Raw genomic sequence first — 21,319 nt, 5'->3', positions numbered from 1 at the left:
TTATTGAACTGAAAACAGTAAGCTTTTAAAAGATGACAGTAATTAGAAAAAGCTTTCCCAACTCCACCATCATTAACTTAAGAGAGGTGTTACGTGTTATTTGAAATCACTTCAATGATTAAGTAAATGTTAATTTACTTAAATTAATTTGTCATAGGAAACATAGCCATTCTTTTTCTTATAAAATATCTGAGCCCTCTAACTTCTGGATTATTTCTGTTTTCTTTGGGGCATGATCTTCTCATTAGGAATTGAGATAACTTGAATGTGTGAATGGTGATTCACACCCTCACTCAGGGGCTGTAGGAGAAGGCAGCCTTTTTATTTTCAATATATTTATATTTAACTTATATTAAGTAAAATACTTATAACTATGTTATATCAAGTAAGCATGATATTTGTAATAAAAACAATAAAGATTTAAGTATATATTCTTCAGATAAAGACATAAAATGAAGATGATCTTTCATGATTTCATTCATTCTTATGAGTGCATGATACTTCATATATAATAGGGTTTTTTTCCCCCACCTTGCTATATTAGTGCTGAGGGAACACAGAAGAGATCATTAATTTTGAGTAGAGGAATCAGATAAGGCTTCTATAGGAGGGCTGACATAAGAGTTTGGCTAATGAATGACAGAGCTAGGATTTTAACCCAGTCTGTACCAACCCCAAACTCAAGCTCTTAGCCCTGTACAGTACTGTTTCCCTAGGCCCCCACTCTTAGATCTACTGTCTGGGCCTATCCGCAGGCCAGAACTAGCTTCATTCCTGGGCCTCTATGACTATGGCAGGTAGGATTGTACTAATAATATTTTAATACTAACAGTAAAACTAATACCCAACATTAATTAAACACCCTCTAGAAGCCAGGCCCTTTATTAACAGGGAAATCATAATTTATTATCCAAATAAGGACATCTTTTTAAAAACAATTTTGCTGAGATATAATCAACGTACAATAAACTGTACATGTTTAAAGTATGGAATTTAATGAATTTTGACCTATGTATTCACCCTTGAAGCCATAACCATAATCATAGTAGTGAACATTTCTTTTCTTTTCTTTTCTTTTTAAGATTTTATTTATTTATTTGACAGAGAGAGATACAGCCAGCGAGAGAGGGAACACAAGCAGGGGGAGTGGGAGAGGAAGAAGCAGGCTCCCAGTGGAGCAGGGAGTCTGATGCGGGGCTCAATCCCAGCACCCTGGGATCATGTCCTGGGCCAAAGGCAGACACTCAACAATGGAGCCACCCAGGTGCCCCAGTAGTGAACATTTCTATTACACCTGAAATGTCCTCCTGCTTCTTTGTGATCCCTACCAACCACTGACCTCTGTCCCCTGATAACCCCTGGTCTACTTTGTGTCACTATGGATTAGTTTTCATTTCTAGAATTCTATGTAGATGGAATTATGCTGTGCTTACTCTTTTTTTGAGGGGGGGTCTGGCTTTATTTATTCCTTCCAAGTTGTTGTGTGTACCACTAGTTCATTCCTTTATGTTGCTGGATAATATTCCATTGTATGATTATGCCAGAGTTGATTCATCCATTCACAATTTGATGGCCATTTGAATTGTCAGTTCTTGAAAATTGCCAGTAAAGCTGCTGTGAACACTCATATAAAAAAAATGACTTGGAATTTTATAGGTAGAGAAGGCTTGATTCTTTTTAGCTCCCTGCATCCACCATGTCCATCTCCTTTTGGGTCTTAGCAGACGGCATTCTTCATGCCTAGAGCCTACTTCTCTGAAGGCCTCATCTCTGTTTGTCCACCTCCCCAGCCCTGACCTGTCATCTGGCAATCTCCATTTAACCCTTCAGGTCTCTGCATAGACCTCACTTCCTCCTAGAATCACCTCCCTATCATCAGTGGTTGGCTACACCTGCCTATGTCCTTGCATAGATATATTTAATATTTATACCCCCCCCCATTACAGGACTTACCACTGGGTATTATAACTGGTACTCTACCTATCAAAGTTTTTCAGAATTTACATTGGTTGGCTAAATCTATATTAAACGATTGACTGAATGAAGAGTGAAGGGTAGGATCAACGCTAAGCACAGAAAGGAATTAAGAATCTTCTATAGTTAGATTGTGGTGATGGTTGCACAATTCTGTGCATATACTAAAAGCATTGAATTGTACACATTAAATGGGTGAATTATATGTGAACTATATCCCAATAAAGCTGTTTAAAAGAGGAGATTGAGAAATAGTAAGTCATTCTGATGGAAGAACATACTACCTTAAGGATTAACCAAAAAATGAGGCTGGAAGTAATCCTTACCATTTCAGAATCTAAGTGTTCTGGAAGATTGAATGATCAAAGTCAACTTACCCTCAAGTTTCTTATCCCAGTATTGTCTCCTTACTTGATTCATTTACTTACTTACTTACTTATTCATTTTGGCCAGCAATCTTCAGAGTGTGTTAAGATCAGGTTTCTAACTGCTTTTGTCTAACCTTCCCGCTGAGCATAGCAATCTGATCTAGAATGGATAGCATAATAAACTAGGAGCAAAGAGGAGCTCATTCCATACCTGGAGCCATAGCTCTCCAGGAGACCTGGTACAGATCAGAGCCCCTACTTTCTGCGTCACAAAGGATAAGTGAGGATTTACCATGATGATGAAATTGAGAAGGGCATTTGAGGTAGAGGTATAATCTGCAAAAAAAAAAAAAAAAAAAAAGGCAGAAGGGCATTTTTAATTATCAAGATCATCATTGGAGGACTTGTGGTGTGAATCTACAGGATGTGGGTGGGTAGGGTCAGGAATACAAGACTAGAGAGGTAGATCGATGTAAAAATCTCTTTGTGCTGGAAAGAGCTTTGGATTTCATCCTATGATCAAGGGAGAGCCAACATTTTTTAAAATTAGGTTTTTTAAGAAGGAACGAAGGGCCAAAGGGTCATTGTGAGGATAAATGTGGTAAGAGCCATGAAAGCATTTTGAACACCTGGGAACAGAGTGCAGTATAAATAGAAATCTCTTTTACTTGTCTAATTTGACCACAGCATTAAGTTAACCTCTCATTTGAATTCCAGCTTTCTTATACCCATCTCCATTTCCCTTCCCCCCTTCCCTAAAAGTCTCTGGTTCCCAGAATAGTTTTGTTTTTAATATTTTTTTAAAGACTTATTTATTTATTTGAGAGGGAGAAAAAGAGGGAGAGAGAGAGAGTGTGCACGAGTAGGGGGAGGAGCGGAGGGAAAGTGAGAGAATCTCAAGCAGACTCCCCAGTGAGCTCGGAGCCTGACATGGGTCTGGATCGCACAACCCTGAGATCATGACCTGACCAGAAATCAAGAGTAGAAGCTCAACTAGCAGGGAGATCAGTAGGAGAAGGAAGGGAATAATGAAGGGGGGGTAAACAGAATTGGGAATGAACCATGAGAGACTATGGACTCTGGGAAACAAACTGAGGGTTTCAGAGGGGAGGGGGGTGGGGGATTGGGATAGGCTGGTGATGGGTATTAAGGAGGGCACATATTACATGGAGCGCTGGGTGTTATACGCAAATAATGAATCATGGAACATTACATCAAAAACTAAGGATGTACTGTATGGTGACTAACATAACATAATAAAAAATTTTAAAAAAAGAGAGAAGTAAGGGCCCATGGGTGCAGAACTCTGGAGTAAGCACTGAGGAAGTTTTAAGGTCCACTTTCAAACATAGTTCTAAAATGTTTTTCAATTAAAACTTAACTAAGACTTGCTTTGTGCTTTGAGTACTAATAATCAGATTCATGATGGTACTAAGGAGGGCATGTATTGCATGGAGCACTGGGTGTTATACGCAAGCAATGAATCATGGAACATTACATCAAAAACTAATGATGTACTGTATGGTGACTATCATAACATAATAAAAATTAAAAAACAAAACAAAACAAAAAAAAGAGTAGAAGGTCAACTAGACTGAGCCACCCAGGCACCCCTCCTAGCATAGCTTTGAATGCATGCTCTCCTTAAGTACTCTGAAGAGGTCTTATTTTGTGTGTTTAGGATCAAGAAGGCATGTGTACACTTGGCTCTTCCCCTTTTGAGCACTATCTTTTAGAAACAGAAATTCCTTCCTGAATTGAAGTTTATCCTAAGCAATATGTCTTGAAGGCAACAAGGTTTAAGCATTCTGATTTTTATCTATTTAAGCCAGCTTAATTTTGCAATTATTCCTTGACTTCAGTACTTTGTTAGAGATGTATTTCATACATGTAAATAGGTTATTTGTGTGTTAGACAGTATTTTGTGTGTATATTTCTGTGCACACACGGAGAGTTGTATTCATTTTTTTATTCCTGCATAACAAATTACCACAACCTTAATGGCTTAAAATAACACCCCTTCGTTAGCTCACAATTGTGAAGGTCAGAAATCCAGGCAGGCTCAGCTGGGTTCTCTCCTTAGGATCTCACCACACTGCACTCAAAGTATTCACATGGGCCAAGTTCTTATCTAAAGGCCCCGAGGAAGAATCCACTTCCAAATTCATTCAGATTGTTGGCAGAATTCAGAACAAGGACATTCTGTTACATAACCACAGTGTAATGATCAAAACTAGGAAATTTCGTTTTGATCAAAATACTATTACATCATCTGCAATAATATTCAAATTATGTAGTTTTTGTCAATAGATCTATTATAGCTATTTTCATCTGACTTCCAGAATCCTATCTAGATCACCCATTGCATTTAGTTATCATGGTTCTTTAAATTCCTTTAACTTGGGGTATTTCCTCAGCCCTTCTTTGTCTTTCTTGACCTCATATAATTTAAAGACGAGTATTTTTATGAAATGTGCCCTCAATTTTGATTTTTCTGATTTTTCTTCTTGATTAACTTCAAAGTAAGTATTTTTGGTGGGAATACTGGACATGCAATGTTCTGTCCTCTTCAGTGCATCATTTCAGAAGTCCTATGATGTTGATTTGTCCCAGTGTTGGTGATATTAGCCCTGATGACTTGGTTACGGTGGTGCCTCCTAGATTTCTACACTGCAGAATTTCTCCGTTCTGCTTTGTAAATAATTTGTGGAGAAGTACTTTGATCTATGCAAATATCTGTTCCTCGTCAAACTAATTTTAGCATCTAGTGATGATTTTTAAAATTTCTGTCATTTTCTCTGTACTTCTAGTTGGCATGCTGCTGTGAGAAAACTGATTCATTTGTTTATATCAATATGAATTCATAGATTCTTATTTTACTCAATGTACTATAAATAGTTTATATCCTCATTTATATTGAGGCTCAATTTCACCCAGATTTGGCCAAGGGGATTCTTTCAAGCTCATTCCCATGTCCTGTTGATACATCCTCATCATCTTTGATTACTTCCTTATTTTTTGGTGCACGGAAATGTTTCAGAATTGCTTTATATTTGAACCCCAGAATCAATCTTTTTCTCCAAGGAGACCTGTTGCTTTTTAGAGTAGAATGTAACTTTGAAGCCAATCAATCACTAGGTATGCTTATTGCTTCTGGTGTGTTATTATTACTTTTGTGACTTCACAGTGGAGAGAGCTAGGGTATAATACACACACACACACACACACACACATATTTCTTTATTTCAACAAATTTGAACATTAGGTTACTAATTTTGCTTGTTTAATTATAGAAAATAGGTGGGTATTGTTTTTCTACTTTATGGATGGCAAAAATAATCAGAAGGATTAGAAACACTATTTCTTTGGGGCGCCTGGGTGGCACAGCGGTTGAGCGTCTGCCTTCGGCTCAGGGCGTGGTCCTGGCGTTATGGGATCGAGCCCCACATCAGGCTTCTCTGCTATGAGCCTGCTTCTTCTTCTCCCACTCCCCCTGCTTGTGTTCCCTCTCTCGCTGGCTGTCTCTATCTCTGTCGAATAAATAAATAAAATCTTTTAAAAAAAAAACAACACTATTTCTTTTTCGTGTTTAGTACTAAACTACTAAATCACTAACTCTGTTTTTAATAGATACTTTTTTACAACAGTTTTAGATTTACAGAAAAATTGAGAAGATTTGGGAAGATACTACAGAGTTCTCTTGTGTTTCATTCCTATTTTCCCCTATTATTAACAACCTTCATTACTATGGTACATGTTATAATTAATTAAACAATATGGATACATTATTGTTAATTAAAACTCACAGTTTATTGATATTTCCTTTACCCAATTTTCTTTATATGTTTTAGGGTCACATCTGGGATACAATATTACATTTAGTTGTCATATCATTCTAGGCTCCTCTTGACTGTGACACTGTGATAATTACTCAACCTTTCCTCATTTTTTATGATCTTGACAGTTTTGAGGAATACCGGTCAGATATTTTATGGGATGCTCTTCTGTTGGCATTGTCAGATGTTTTTCTTATAAATAGACTAGAATTGTGGGGTGTTTTCAGAGGAAAACCACAGAGATAAAAGGATATCTTCATTACATCATATCAAGGGTACATACTGGCAATATGATTTTTCACTGTTGACGTTGACCCTGGTCACATTGCAGAAGGAGCATTTATCAGGTTTCTCCACAGTAAGATTATTCCCCCCACCCCTTCTATAATGTATTCTTTGGAAGAAAGTCACTACCCAAAGCCCACAGTGTTTTCTGTCCTTGAGGGTGAAGTATCTACAAAAATTATTTGGAACTCTTTCATGGGAGATTTGTCTCTTCTCCCTCATTTACTTATGTATTCATTTATTTACATCAGTATGGCCTCATGGATATTTATTTTGTACTTCGGGTTATAATCCAATACTACTTTATTTATCTTGCTGCTCAGGGATTGTTCTAGCTTAGTCCATTGAGAGCTCTTTCATTTGGTTCCTCTGTCCCTTTGATGTACTCCTATTAATGTGGTTTTTGTCTGTTTGTTTTTGAGCACTTCCCTATTTTCTGGCCCTACCAGATGCTCCAAGCTCATTTTGTGTATTTCCTGCCTCTGTAGGCTTGCTTTCCATAATATTTATTAGTCATTTTTAAGCTATATCCTGTATAGGTTTGAGCAAATGAGTAATATATGATGGGGAAGGAAGCCAGGTTTCTCACTCTTAGAGAAGGGAGTTACAAATGTGGAAAGGAGGAAGAATACAAGGTCTCCTGTGGGCTTGGATTAAAATTTAACATTTCAATATAAACTCATAGTTTTAAATTTAGGGATATCACTGGCAAGGCTCCTTGTCTCAAAGTCTGTTTTGTCTAACACTAAAATGGCTATTCCAGATTTCTAATGCTTACTGTTCACCTGCTGTATCTTTTCCTATCCTTTTAATTTCAAAGCGGATTTCTTGTAGATGGAAATAGATCTTTTTCCTGGAAAATCTTTGCCCTTCAATTGAAGTATTTGGTCCATTTATATTTTATATAATTGTTGAATCCCATGGAGTCTTTAGTCCACTTCCCACCATCCCTTGCAGCTCTTTCTTCTCAGGTATCCTGCCCTACAAATTCCAGCCACTTCAGAAACTGGCAATTCCAATATCTGGCTCCTTAACATAGTGACACTCCTATCCCAAGTGGGCTTCTCCCTGTTTTGCAGCAGGGAGATATTCTAGATGATCATGGCATAACCATGACTCCTATCTTACGTATTTCTCTTCTCACGAGGGTTGTGATACTGTGCTGCTTATTGTTTGATATCTAAAAAAAAAAGTTGTCTGACATATTTTTATCTATATTTATTATTGTTTTTTATTTTTATGTACAACAGTTTTTCTGCAGCATGTGGGTGGTTTGTGGATGGTGTCTGTATGATGGTGTATGTGTCAGGTGTGCGTTGTTTCAGTGTTTTATGTTTGTGTGGAGTACTGTGGTGTGGGTATTTGTGTGGTGTCTGTATGATGTATATGTAGTGTGTATCTATAGCTATTTTTGTTGTGAGCACAATTCTAGTACAGCTACTCTATTATGCCTTGGAGAACTACCCCCAAATTCATCTTTTATTTATTTTTTATTTTTTTAAATACTTTTTTATTATGTTAGTCACCATACAGTATATGCTTAGTTTTTGATGTAGTGTTCCAAGATTCATTATTTGCATGTAACACCCAGTGCACCATGCAATACGTGCCCTCCTTGATACCCATCACTGGCCAATCCCATTCCCCAACCCCCTCCCCTCTGAAGCCCTCAGTTTGTTTCCCAGAGTCCACAGTTTCTCATGGTTCATTCCCCCTTCTGTTTACCCCCCCCTTCATTCTTCCCTTCCTTCTCCTACTGATCTTCTTGCTATTTCTTATGTTCTATAAATGAGTGAAACCATATGATAATTGTCTTTCTCTGCTTGACTTGTCACTTTCACTTAGCATAATCTCCTCCAGGCCTGTCCATGTTGCTACAAATGCTGGGTAATCGTTCTTTCTGATGGCTGAGTAATATTCCATTGTATATATGGACCACATCTTCACCTTTTAAGCTATATATATCAATAAAAATACCATAGACCATAATATAATTTGTCATTCTGACTACCTTAATATGTACTTTTGTTTTTTCCTTTTCCAGAATTTTTTTCCAGGTTTGTTGAGGTGTGATTGACAAATAAATATTGTGTATGTTTAAAGTGTACAACATGATGTTTTGATATATGTATACATTATAAAATGATATCCCCAGTCAAGCTAGTTATAAAAGTTGTACTTTGTAGATACTTTGCAAATAATTTTCCACTGCTGAATTACCTGAATCTCTTCAAGTAAGGTCTTTCGCCCCTTCAGATAATTAAAATTCTGGCCAACGACAGAAAAAGAGAAGGATGTGTGGTGTGACAAGATGCGGGTATTGTGCAGGAACACAGAATTTACACGAGCGTGGTGCTTTGCTTTTTCTAAGACTTTTCACATACTTCTCTGTCAGGACTCTGTTGGTTACAAGTTTCAGAAACCTAACTCAAGGTGAATTAAGCATAAAGGAGAATGTACTGGCTTTTATAACCAACATCCCAGCATAACTGGCTTTGGTTATACTCCTGGGAGCCTGTCTCTCTCCGTTTCTCAGCTCTCCTTTCTCCTTTCTCCCCTGTGCTGGTCTTATTGGCTAACAGTTTGACACTCATACCCCTGGCTGCCATTCTACCGGTTTAACAAGCCCAGCAAAAGGGAACTCCTCGGTCAGTCAACAACTAGTTATTGAGAGCCTGATATGTGTGAAATAGGGGATATGTACAATGGTGACCTAGATAATTAATCAAAGAGCTTATGTTCTGGTGATACAAGAAAGAAAATAAATGAATAAATAAAGTAATTCGGGCCTTGGCAATTAATATGAAAAAGACAATACAGGGAATGTATATAATAATGCGGCAGAAAGTAAGTATGATGGCTACTTCATTTTACCCTCCTGTGAGTCCTCTGTGTATAAGAGGCATTTGACTTAAGACATGCATTATGATGGGAAGAAAAAGGTAGCCGGGTATAATCTAGCAAAAGACTATTTCAAGGGGAAAGAAGAGCAAGTGCACAGCCTCTAACATGGGAATCGGCATAGCCATGTTTGAGGGAGAGATGAAGTGAGTGTTTAGAAATATCAGGTGATGACGTCAATGAGGTAGACAGGAGTTAGATCACAATGGCTTTACGGGCCAAGGTTCAGTTTGGTTTTAATCCTGGCTACGAGGAGAATTGTAAGAGGACAGCCAAGAAATATGTGACCTTCCAGAATCGTTATCATGGAAACTATGTGAGGGATTTCCCAGCAACAAACCAGGGTTGAGACTTTTAGTCTGGCTCGAGGGCTGTGCCATCCGTAAATCAGTCACTGTGGCCAACATCACGTGCTGCTTCGACTGACCTCATCTCAAGCTATCCCAACTCCTGGGGCCAGGTGGTGAGGTCAATTCCATCTGAGCAACATGAACCAAAAGTAGGGATGGGGCGACCCTCTCACACTGCGGGGTCATTTTCAGAAGAAAAGTAAATGGTTGCTGGGTGGAAACAACAAAAACACATGTCCACTCCACGGTCTAACATGAGTGAAGAGCTGTCACCAGGACTGAGAAAGTCCTAGAGCCCTGCTGTGCTCTGGGAGCGATTCTCCTAATGTCGCAAGAGCTGTCCTCACCAGTTTGAGGGGTAAGATCTAAACACCGAGCAAGAATCTGAACTCTGAACAAGGTCATCTGGGCCCTAAAATCATATGCAAATGTAAAATCTCCCACTAAGTAAAATGAAAATAGGTTTCTAACATGCTATTTTTGTAAACTGTGGCCGAAGATCACCGGAGGGACCACATTTAATGAAAAGCTTTGTTTGGTAATATGTTCCAGCACGGTGAGGAGAGGCCAGAATCCTCACATTTCTACAGCACAAATATTCTGGGAAACTCAGGTGTGTCTCAGTCTCTGAGGATTCAGTTCTCGAGTCACTTTGAGGAACTCCAATACTATAAATCACTAGGATTCTCTGGTATTCATCTGAGAATTCTGAGGGAGAGAAACTGAAATACCAGCGTGGCCAGCAAGGATGCAGCCTGTCCTCTGTAAACAGCAATTCTCCTCAAAGTTTGGAGGAAAAATTGCTAATGCTGCACCCATCGGGGAAAAATAGGGGAGATGAGAGGAGATTCCAGAAATTATAGATCATTGAATCACATCTTATCATCTCAGTTCCGGGGAAAGTGATTGAGGGTTTAATTAAGTTTGGATAGTTGAATAAGTATAACCAGAAAGAGTTTCACGCACAGAATTTCCATATAGCATTTGGATTTGTATAATAGAACCATCTTAAGGGAAAACCTGGCTCAGAACTTTTATAAAACTACTCGTAAAAAAGAATGTCTGGCTTCTTTTATGCAGTCTGTGCTGCTGTGGCTAAGCTCAGAGCATGGATAATTCTGAGCCCACCCCCCCTTTTTTTCTTAATAAACATGGTGGGATGACAGTGATTTTGGTTGTTACATCTGCTAAAGCTTGTCTATTTTTAGCTTGCATTTTCTGATGGTCAAAACCGGTAGTCATCATTTTTACCCACAAGCTCTTATTGAGTACTGATCTGTGCAGAGGGCTATGTTAGAGGCAGAGGCACAAAGAAATATGCTCTTTGTCTTTAAGAAATTCAGTGACAAAATCATGGCATGCACAACCATTCTGAGGGCTCTCTCTCGGGAGAGGAGAGCTTGAGCATCGATGGTCATGCCAGTTGTCATTGGGAAGCTGGGAATTATTTTAGTCTTAAAGAAACAATCGTCTGACCTAAGAATAGGAGATGGGTGACCAGTGCTGTGTCCTTCTTGATTTTCTTTAGTTTCTACACTCTCCTCCTGGATTAGCTTTTTTATTGGGGCAATTTTAAATACTCTTTCCATGTGCTCATGATGTCCTACTTTATATTACTAGCCCAGGCCTCTCTAAAGCAGATTATATTCTGCTTCCTATTGTATATCTCCATCATAAAAATCTTAATAGTACAAGCGTCATGGAAAACAGTGTGGAGGTTCTTCAAAAAATTAAAAATTGAACTACCATATGACCCGGCAATCTCTTTTCTAAGTATATATCCAAAAGAAAATTGTTACCTCAAAGAGACATCTGCATCCACATTATTCACAACAGCCAAAATATGGAAATGATCTAAGTATCCATCAGTGGACAAGTGGATAAAGCAATTGTGATGTATATAATAAAAAGGAGATCCTACCATTTACAACAACATAGATGACCTTGGAGGACAAGATGCTAAGTGAAATAAGCCAGATACAGAAAGAAAAAGCTGTATACTCTCATTTACATGTAGAATCTAAAAAAGTTGAGTTCATAGAAGCAGACAGTAGAATGGTCGTTACCAGAGGAGAGGAGGTGAGGGAGATGGGGAGATATTGGTCAAAGGGTACAAAGTTGCAGTTACATGGGATGAATAAGTTCTGGAGATCTAATGTACAACATGATGGCTTCAGTTAATAATACTGTACACAAGAGAGTAGATCTCAGGTCCGCTCAACACACAACTGTAACTAAGTGAGGACTAGAAAGAACACATACATAAACAAATAATATTGAAAAATTAAAATCAATGTGGACCCAGTAATCTTAATATATACCCATTTTAGTCTTAGCATTGGGATAGATATGTGTCATCTTGTTATTTAATAATGATGTTTTAGATTTTGCAGTGGTTCTACCTCTCTTTGTCTCTCTCTCCCCCCCATATTATTTCAATCCATCATAAATTTGCTAAAATAAGGTTGAATTATCACTAACAAAGTACTTCAGAGAATAAAAACATTTCCTCTTAGAAGGGTGTGTTCCTAAGAATATGAATCCTGATGAGGAAAACAAAACCACCATGGGATCCTATAATTAAAGCCAGTGCTGGCAAAAATAAAAATTCATCTCACAGCCACCCATGCTTGAGCATAAATCAAGATGCAGTGAATTTAGGGACTGTAGCCAAGAAGCTAGTGATAAAAATCTGAGAATATTGATTATTCCAAGTACACTGAAAAATGGACTTAAGAAAATTAATTTAACCCCTCAAAAAGGCAAAAAAAAATATATATATATATATAAACAAAAAAATAGCTAACCTCAGAGTCTTCCCCAGAAATCATCTTATCTCAATCACTTTCTTTTAAGCTGATAGAGAAGAGGCTCTTCAGATAAGTGCTAATGTTTACCCCAAAAGTTTCACTTGTTGTCTGACTGCCTCCAGATCCACTTTGAAGATTTTTGTGAGGTCAAGTAAGGTGCTGCTAGCTCTTCTGAAGTATAAAAAAGGAAGAATGTTTTTCAGGTTGAACCAGCTTGCAGGTCATTAGTACACTGAGAAATGGAAATGGTTCACGATGAGTTTCCAAAATGGAATTAGTCTGCACAACTACAAAGACCAAATGTTCTTTATGTTCAGAAAAGGAGGAAAGCTATCCATTTTTTTAAAAGACAGATGATAGCACAAAGTAGGCAAGGTACATTAGATCAGCAGTTAGTACAGTATTTCATCTCAGCACACCATTAAAGTGATTAAAAATCTCCCTACTCCAAGCCTTATCACACTCAATCTCAGTAGACATTACCTCTTACTTGAGCCTAACAGTTGAAGCCATCAGGTTTAATCTCCCTTCACTGTGCCGCCTCCCCTTAAACTTACGTATATCCACTTCCGTCTTTTAATCCTTTTCTTGCCTTTCAGAGCCCATGGGGGATGGGGGGGAACCACTTGTTTGGCTACTTGTGGACTGTCCAGAAAAACAGTGGCTTTAAAAAGCTAGGTGACTTCATTCCCCCAATATCACTGTGATTGGGAAGAGGGGAATATTCTGGGGCTGGGGCAGAAGCTTTGTAGTGGCAACAGTGGGCCAGGCTCCTTTATCTTTCTGCCCCTCCTGACTTAGCACTTGAGTGCCATCTCAGAGAGTTGTCTCATGTCACTGTTGCTCTAGCTGTCATGTCCACATACCTGGAAACAGGAAAGAAGAAAGGAAAAAAATCAAAAGGCCATCTTATTATAATCAATAATTTTATAACTTTGTAGGGTGACAGATGATAACTAGCCTTCTCATGGGGGATCATCTATAATGTATAAAAATCACTATGATGTACACCTGAAACTAATAAAATATTGTATATCGTTTATACTTTAGTTTTTTAAAAAGGGTATCTTACAGCTTAGATAGTCATCTTTCCAAGGAGATTTCCTACACCCAACAATTTGTCTGACTGGGTACCATACTGTCATACAGCCAGTCCTGTCTGCAAGGAAAGACAAGAGACAGTTCTTCTAGAGCTTGACACATCTCTGCCTCCCTCAAACAAGGATTCTGTTTGAAAGGGAAAAGGTGACAATGAATTTAAATAAACAATTCAGTCACTGCCATGATATCTTCAGTCATTTTTAATACCTTCAAATTTTCTCCTTGTTGAAATGCTACAAAAAGGGCAAGGAAGAAAAGGAGCTGAAGCTCTGGAATCAGACGGATGTTCCAATCCCGAGTTCATCATTAATTAGCTCTTGAATCTTGCTCAAGTTATTTAAAATTCCTAAGCCTTAGTGTGTGTATAAACTGGAGATAGAAACACCTATTGTGAACACCTATTTGGGGAACTAAGTAAGTGTTAAGAACTACTGTAGTGCCCGGAACATAGTAAGTACTCAATCACTAGTAGGTAGGTAGGTAGGTAGATATATACATACATACATACACACCATGTATCATGTATATATGTATGTATGTATATACATACATATGTACATACGTACCATGGTCTATATATCTGTATATATAGATACCAGATCGTTTGATCGATCTATCATCTATTGATACCGTGAAATAATGCTTTGATTTTCTTTGAAACAACTATGCTTTCCTGTTGTCCCTATAGACACCTTTTTTTCTTGTCTGTCAAGAAAGTACTGATGTGCCCAAATTTTGTTCTTGGCTCCCTGACCCCCTAATTCTATGTTTCTCATCCATTATTTTGGTTTCAATTAGTACTCAAATGCCGATGACGCCCAGGTCATTCAGACCCCTTCTTTAGCTTCTGAATCACCCCTGGGTATTCTCAAAGTGTCTGTAATAGGTTGAATAGTGATTCCTCTCCCAAGGATTTACACACCCAGAAACTCAGATTGTGACCTTTTGGAATAAGGGTCTTTGCAGATGTAATTAAGATAAGGATCTTAAGATGAGATGATCATAGTGGGTCCTAAATCCAGTGAGAGTTGTCCTTTCAGGAGACAGAAAACAAGATGACACACAGAGACAAAGGAGAGGAGGCCATGTGAGGACAGAGGCATAGATGGGAATGATGTGTCTGTAAACCATGGAATACCAAGAATTACTGGTAACAACCAGAAACTAAGAAAGAGACATGGAACAATTTCTTCCTCAGAGTCTCCCAAAGGAACGAACCCTGCCAACACATTGATTTTGGATTTCTGGACTCCTAAACTCTGAGAAAATAAATTTTGCCTGCTTTAATCCTCTAAGTTTTTAATAATTTGTTATGACAGCCCTAGGAAACTAATAACAGGGTCTGAAAGCTGAACTCTTCGTTTACCTCTCTGAATGTGTTTCTCTGCCCGTATTTTCTAACTTATTTTGTGACCACTATTCCAATAGACAGCCGAGCTTGTCATCCTTAACTTCACCCCCACCATCTCCCTCCTCATCCTACCACTTACCAAACATCCTATCTGAATATTCCTCATATCTGGCCTTAATTCTCCAAAACCTTTGGCCATTTCTCTGGTTCAGGCTCCGGTAACCTCTTATCTGGTCTTATACAAGAGTTTCCCAGTGTGTCTTCCTGCTTCCCAGATTATCCCACTCAAATATATCCTTCACACATTTGCCAAAGAGATCTGGCCAAAATGCAGAACTAACCATGAGCCTGACTGCTTAAAACTCTGGATGGTACCTCACTCCTTGCAGGATAAAGCCCAAGAACCATTCCAGTGATGACTCGGCACATTCCATCTTGGCTGTGTGCCCTTGTCCATTCCATCGCTGGTCCTGGCATATCCCTCTGCGCACCACTATATACCCCCTTTGCCATCTAGTGCCATTTCTTTTCCATTACAATTCGATGTGTACACCACTATCTCAGAAGCCTTCTTCATCCCTGTCTCAAATAGGTACCTTTCTCTGAGTTCCTGTCATACCTGGATGTTTACTATGAGCTATATGCTTTGCACATTATATTAAATTTAAGCAAATTCATTATGGTGGTAATTAGAGATAAATAGGGAATCTAACTCCCCTGCTAGTGTGAGCTCTTTGAAGGCAAGGACTTCTCTCCTTCACCTCTTTATCTCCAGAAACCAGCACAGTGTCTGGTGGCCACTTGTGCCTAGATCCTCAACTTATCCTCGATAAATAGCTATTTAAGGACCAAAGAGCTTAAATTTTCTCCTATGAAACTCTCAGTTCCCTTTACAATGTTTTATCTCCATCACTGGTACTTGTTGACAGTTAGTAACCTTGAAGTCATCTTAAATCCTTTTTCTTATTGGCCACTACAGTCAATTCACCCAAGTCCCTCCTTGCTTCCTGAATCACACAAGGTCTGTAGCAGAGACCTAAAGGACCAGTGGGTTAACGTACAGGTTCCAGAGTCAGAGGGTCTGGGGTCGAATTTTTGCTTTGCCATTCCCAAAGCATGTGCCCCTGGCCATGTTATTTGATGTCCCTGAACTTCATCCATGCGTCTGTGTAATGGGAATGATCATCGCACCTACCTCAGAGGATCACTGCCCTCTACTGGTCACTAAGGAAAAGGCGTGAGCTGAAGGTAGAGAATGCAGCGGATGGATTGAGAGTCACATTGCTCTCCCGGCTTCAGTGCTCTATATAACCTCAGCAGCTCTGTCTTATAGACATGGGCTTTGAGCTAAATGTTAGATTTCATTGACTATTGCTTTCCAGTGGTGCGTAAATGACTAATATAGGCTATGTCCATTTTTTTCCATATGATTTGCAAGCCTTGCTGAGGGTAGAGACACTTCCCCCCCTCTCCCCAGAATGATTTCACCAGGCTCACAGGTGCTTTACTTCCCCTTACTATGTGCCATTCTTACCCTTCACAATACATTTCCTGTTTTTATATGAAGTGTACGATTTGTGCTCCAAAGTGTCATGTTGATCATAATACCCTTCTTCATGGAAGCAAACAAAAGCTTCTGGTTCTCCATCAAATTAAGCTCAAATGCTATAGGATTCAAATTCCTTACTAAATTGTTTTTCTTACAGCACTACTCTGACCTACTGTGCCTCTTAGTTTCTAGTCGAACAAAATTACCTATTATCCACTTCAAACAACACAACACGCCTGATGGTTGCCTCAAAGCCACACATTTTTAGTCAGGATAATATTTTTAGAAAAATGCTAATACGTTTTTCTCTTTGATTTTCAGGTTCATAGACTTCCCTAGTGGGACTGAGGCATCCATCCACCAAGAGAAAATCCAGCTGTTAGCACAGGAAAGAATCGAGAAGCAACAAGGTAATGCTAAACTTCTGACATTCGAGGTAATAGTTATCAGTAAGGAGCTAGCTTTTGACCGGGTTTCCTGAGAAAGAGGGAATTTCCCAAATTCCTCTAGTTCCAATCTATTAGTAAGAAGAACAAAGCCTAGAAGAAGCATGCAAAGCATCTTCTGTGATAGCTAAGCCATGAGGTTTGCTGACCTGGCTACCAATAACATCGAAACAGTGAAAGAGGGAAAATCTTGTATAGCTTTGGTGACACATGGGAAATGAATGGCTTTTGGAACTGAGGCAGGCAGTTGGGTCTCTGCACTCTCAACACGTGCTGCAGGGAGCATTATCTGATACATTGAGGGAGACCCGACCTCAGTTTCCAGCTTCAGTTCTCTGAATAACTTCAGCGACTCTGTCACACAGAGCTTCGGGGTTCTGTACTTTTGTGTCTTTTCAGTGTCATTCCCTTCCCTCTTGTGAAGGTGTAGGATCCTCCAGGGCAAAAACTCCCCACGTCCCAGAGTTCAGTGTCTGATTTATTGGTGCCAAAGAAGGATGGATTCTTTCCAATGACCATGCAAATCATCACTGAGCTACTAGGTAGAGGCTGCAAGATGAAAATACATGCACACTCGAGAGAAAAAGATGGAAGGTCCCTATTTAAACCTCCCGGCTAGCAGATGTTCATTGCCTTCCAAAGAATTGTGGCCATGATGGGATAGGTGAGGAAAGACCACATTTTAACCTCATATAGTCATATAGATTGGTTTAAGTCTTACTGCAAAATTGTCTCACATATTGCATCCAAGAGCCTCAAGACTGATCGAGAATCAAAACAACTATTTATGCTAAGAGGTGCTGAGATGATTATGGGCACTATGGCCAGGCGGACTTTGTAATAAATCATTTATGAAAAAGGAATGAGGAAGACATATTTTGAATGAATTGATTAGCTTTTTATTTGCTGAGTGTGAACTGTAAGCCAGGAACTGTGCTCAGACTAGGCTTACAGAGAGAAATGATGTCCAGTGCCTTCACATGGCTAATATTTATGCAACACCATTCAAAATACTTCATATGAATGAATTGATTAACATTAACAGCCTTTCAATACAAACAACAACTACTTTTACTGCTTTTCTCAGATGTTCAAGGTCATACCATTGGTAGTAAGTGAAGCCAGAAAGTGAACCATAACAACTCGTTTTGGAGTTTATGTTCTTCACCATCATGGTTTATAATCTGTAATACAGTTATATGGTTATATGACTAGATATATAGGGTTGGCATTGAAGAGACCTGGGGAAACACCAGAAGAAAATTTAGGAGAATATTTTTATATCTTGGAATGGGGAAGGACTTTCTAAGCATGAACCAAACCCAAAAGCCATAAAAGAAAAGACTGACATATTTGATATATGATAAATAAAAATCTTTGTATAGTCAAAGGAGCCATATATACTTAACATGTAAGTTCCTGCCTGGGCAAAATATTTTCCATACATTTCACATATAGGAGGTTATCAGTGTTTATAAAAATCCCATAAATCAATGAGAAAAAATGAATAAGCAAGGGGTAAGAAATGTTTTGGAAAAGAAAAATCACAGAAGACAAAATACTAATACACTAGTAAGCCATGTGAAAAGATGCTTAATGTCACTAATAAAGCAATGCAAATCAAAATTTTGAGATACTTCCGACTGTTTAATTGGCAAATACTCAAATATTTGATAGGAAGTAGAATTGTACAAGGGTATGAGTACCCATCCCCATTTGACTCAGAGGTATCAAAGGCGTCAATCAGAATCTCAGGGATAGAGCAGTTTGCAATGGTTTGAAAATTCCAAGGATAATTGCTGTTGAAAGAGCCATGTTCATTTTTCTTTCTTCTTAATGCCATTGATATTTCTTCATTGATAAAACTCATGATAAGTCAAATAAGAAGGCTGAAACAAAATACATAAATCTAAATATACTTAGAATGTTGGCTCTAGAGTATTTTGGAAATCCACTGCTTTCTGTTCATGGTGACATGCTTCTTCTATGGGATACACTTTCATGGAGAGAACATTTGTAACCATGGGCTGTTTTTTATTTTATTTTTATTCTTTGCCATGTTTTATTTCTACACAGAAGACATTTGCTATCCCCAAAACCTAAATTAATCAGAAGTTCCTGAGAATCCCGTGAAGTGTGAGAAAAATGTGGGATTGACACTTGTTCCTATTATTTTGATTAACAACAAAATCTCTTGAGTTTTTTGAAGGGAGATAAGAATTTATTAATACTTTAGGTAGGGGCCTTAGAACTTTTTCTTTTTTTTAAGGAAGCAGGGAAAACCAGGGAAAAAGTTGGGCTCTGCAGAAAACTTAGAAACTGTTCCAAACAGATAAGTCATTACTGTGTGATAAACACCGTGCCTTTCACAGACCAGCTCTTTAACGAGATTCACTTTCTGCTGACTCATTCAGATACACCTAGTGGTAGAACTTCAAAAATAAAAAATGAAAAGAATTAAGACGTGATCCCATTATCCTCCTGGGAGAACTGCTGACTTCACTGGCATCAATCCTCTAAAGACTTATGTAAATTCTCAGTTGGGTAGCTAGTGTTCATTTTTTTCATATAAGTATTTTACTGAGATTCTCTGTGGGGATAACTTTTATCTTCTAACATTTTCTGGATAAGCACCCTCAAGAGGGATCAAACACTCTGATGGCTGTTATCCAGTTTGGCTTTCTTCAAAACTTAAAAAAAAAAAAAAATAACCCTTTGGAAAATACATTAACTCTTTCAGAGCACACAGGTGTCATCAGGGAATTATAACAATGGAAGAGGTCTCTGGGTGCAAGGTTAGAAAGACATGGCTGAGGCGTGTTTAAGGCCAGCCTTGCCCTTCAGTCGCTAAGGTGCCTGGGAAACTCAGTTAAGTGCTGTGAACCTCGTATGTTTTCATCAGTAAGGAAGTCACACTTGATGACCTTTGAAATCTTTTCATACTTGAGATCTGAAATATATGAGAAAATGAGCTCTAATAAAATATTCTAATACACTGAAATAGGAATCTCCTAGCTTAAATTAGATGGTGCCTTTTAATTATTATACGGCATCAGTGATTTGTTCTGTGAAGCTGCTGAAATCACAAATTTTATTCAAGGCACTTTTTCTGTTCGTGTTTTTTTTTTTCCTTATCCTTGACATTATTTCTAATTATTATGATCCTGGTCATAAATTCAACAATTTGAACATGCCAGAAAGATGATTTTCTGGCCAAAAAGGAAAAAAAAAAGCTTTTAATATGCTGCGAGATAAGCTTGCTTATGCTGCAGAAACAAATTAATTGAATAAAATGATATCTTATTCAAAGTGTGGTTGGAGCCCTGTACCTTCCGGGCAGGCTCCTTGCAGCACCTCAGACATCCTGGCTGTTCCCATGCTGTGGCCCTTTTGTTTCCATGCAGATTGTATGCAATTGCTGCAATGGGACAGGAGAGAGCTGGGAAGTCACTCACTGAATCTGGCTCTTAAGTGCTTTCCACCGGAAGTTACACACATCACTTCTGCTCATAGCTCATTGGCCAAAACAAGTCATGAGATGCTGCCCAACTGCTAAAGTATTGAGAGTGTGGGGCTGGGGGCAGGCAGATAGTCAGCCAGCAGTATATCTCATATCTCTTCCACACCTCTCTTCTTTTTAATCTACCATAACTTCGAATCGGTCTTCCCTTATCCATCAATCCGTTGATTGTGTCACTAGTTATCTGCAAGGTACTTCCTAGATACTTTAGGTAAGGTAAAGGTGAATAGGCTCCATCCCCTTCAGCTAGACAAAGGAGGAAGAAAGATACCAAGAGCGACACAGATTGCTATCTCATTCAATCTGTCCATTAATGCTAGTAAGGCATTGATATTTTCTTTATCTTTATCGATAAGAAACTAAGACCCAAAGAGATTAAGTAATTTGCCTAAGATCCCATGGTGAATATGTGGCCAGACTATAATTCCGACCCTGGTCTGTTTGAATCCTGTGGCTTTGCTTTTTTTCCATCATCACCCTTGACTTGTCAGTCTTCCGTTAGCCAACGGGAAAGATCAGCTCGAACAGATGTTCTGTGTTTCTTTCACACATTAGAGGGGGAGGTGGTGCATTGAAGTCGTTAAGAGGATGACCTCTGGAGTCAAAATGCCCAGAGTTTTAATCTTACTAGTTTTGTTTACTTGGGCAAATTACTGAGCTTCTCTAAGTTTTAGTTTCTTTACCTACACAATATGTTGAGATAATTAAGTGGAAAAACAAACCAGTGTGAAACGCTTGGCACATACTCAGTGCTCAGTTAGTGTCATCGTCAGCATTTCTGTCGTACCATCTTGTGAATTACCACCATCATTGTAGTCCAAACTCTTG

The 21,319-nt window shown here is 38.6% G+C and overlaps 1 long non-coding RNA gene across 2 annotated transcripts in view; it reads left to right on the top strand.

Annotated features, from left to right (window-relative positions):
* The window catches only part of LOC103661580, a 407,461-nt gene that overhangs the window by 69,874 nt on the left and 316,268 nt on the right, over nucleotides 1–21,319 (top strand). For both annotated transcript variants that reach the window (XR_568182.1, XR_568183.1), the window contains exon 2: nucleotides 16,847–16,935. This is a non-coding gene — a long non-coding RNA (uncharacterized LOC103661580). The remainder of the gene's footprint in view (nucleotides 1–16,846; nucleotides 16,936–21,319) is intronic.

Source organism: Ursus maritimus, unplaced genomic scaffold (genome assembly GCF_017311325.1).
Source record: "Ursus maritimus isolate PB19 unplaced genomic scaffold, ASM1731132v1 scaffold_9, whole genome shotgun sequence".
Taxonomy (NCBI): domain Eukaryota; kingdom Metazoa; phylum Chordata; class Mammalia; order Carnivora; family Ursidae; genus Ursus; species Ursus maritimus.
This window is presented reverse-complemented; position numbering and strand designations above follow the sequence as displayed.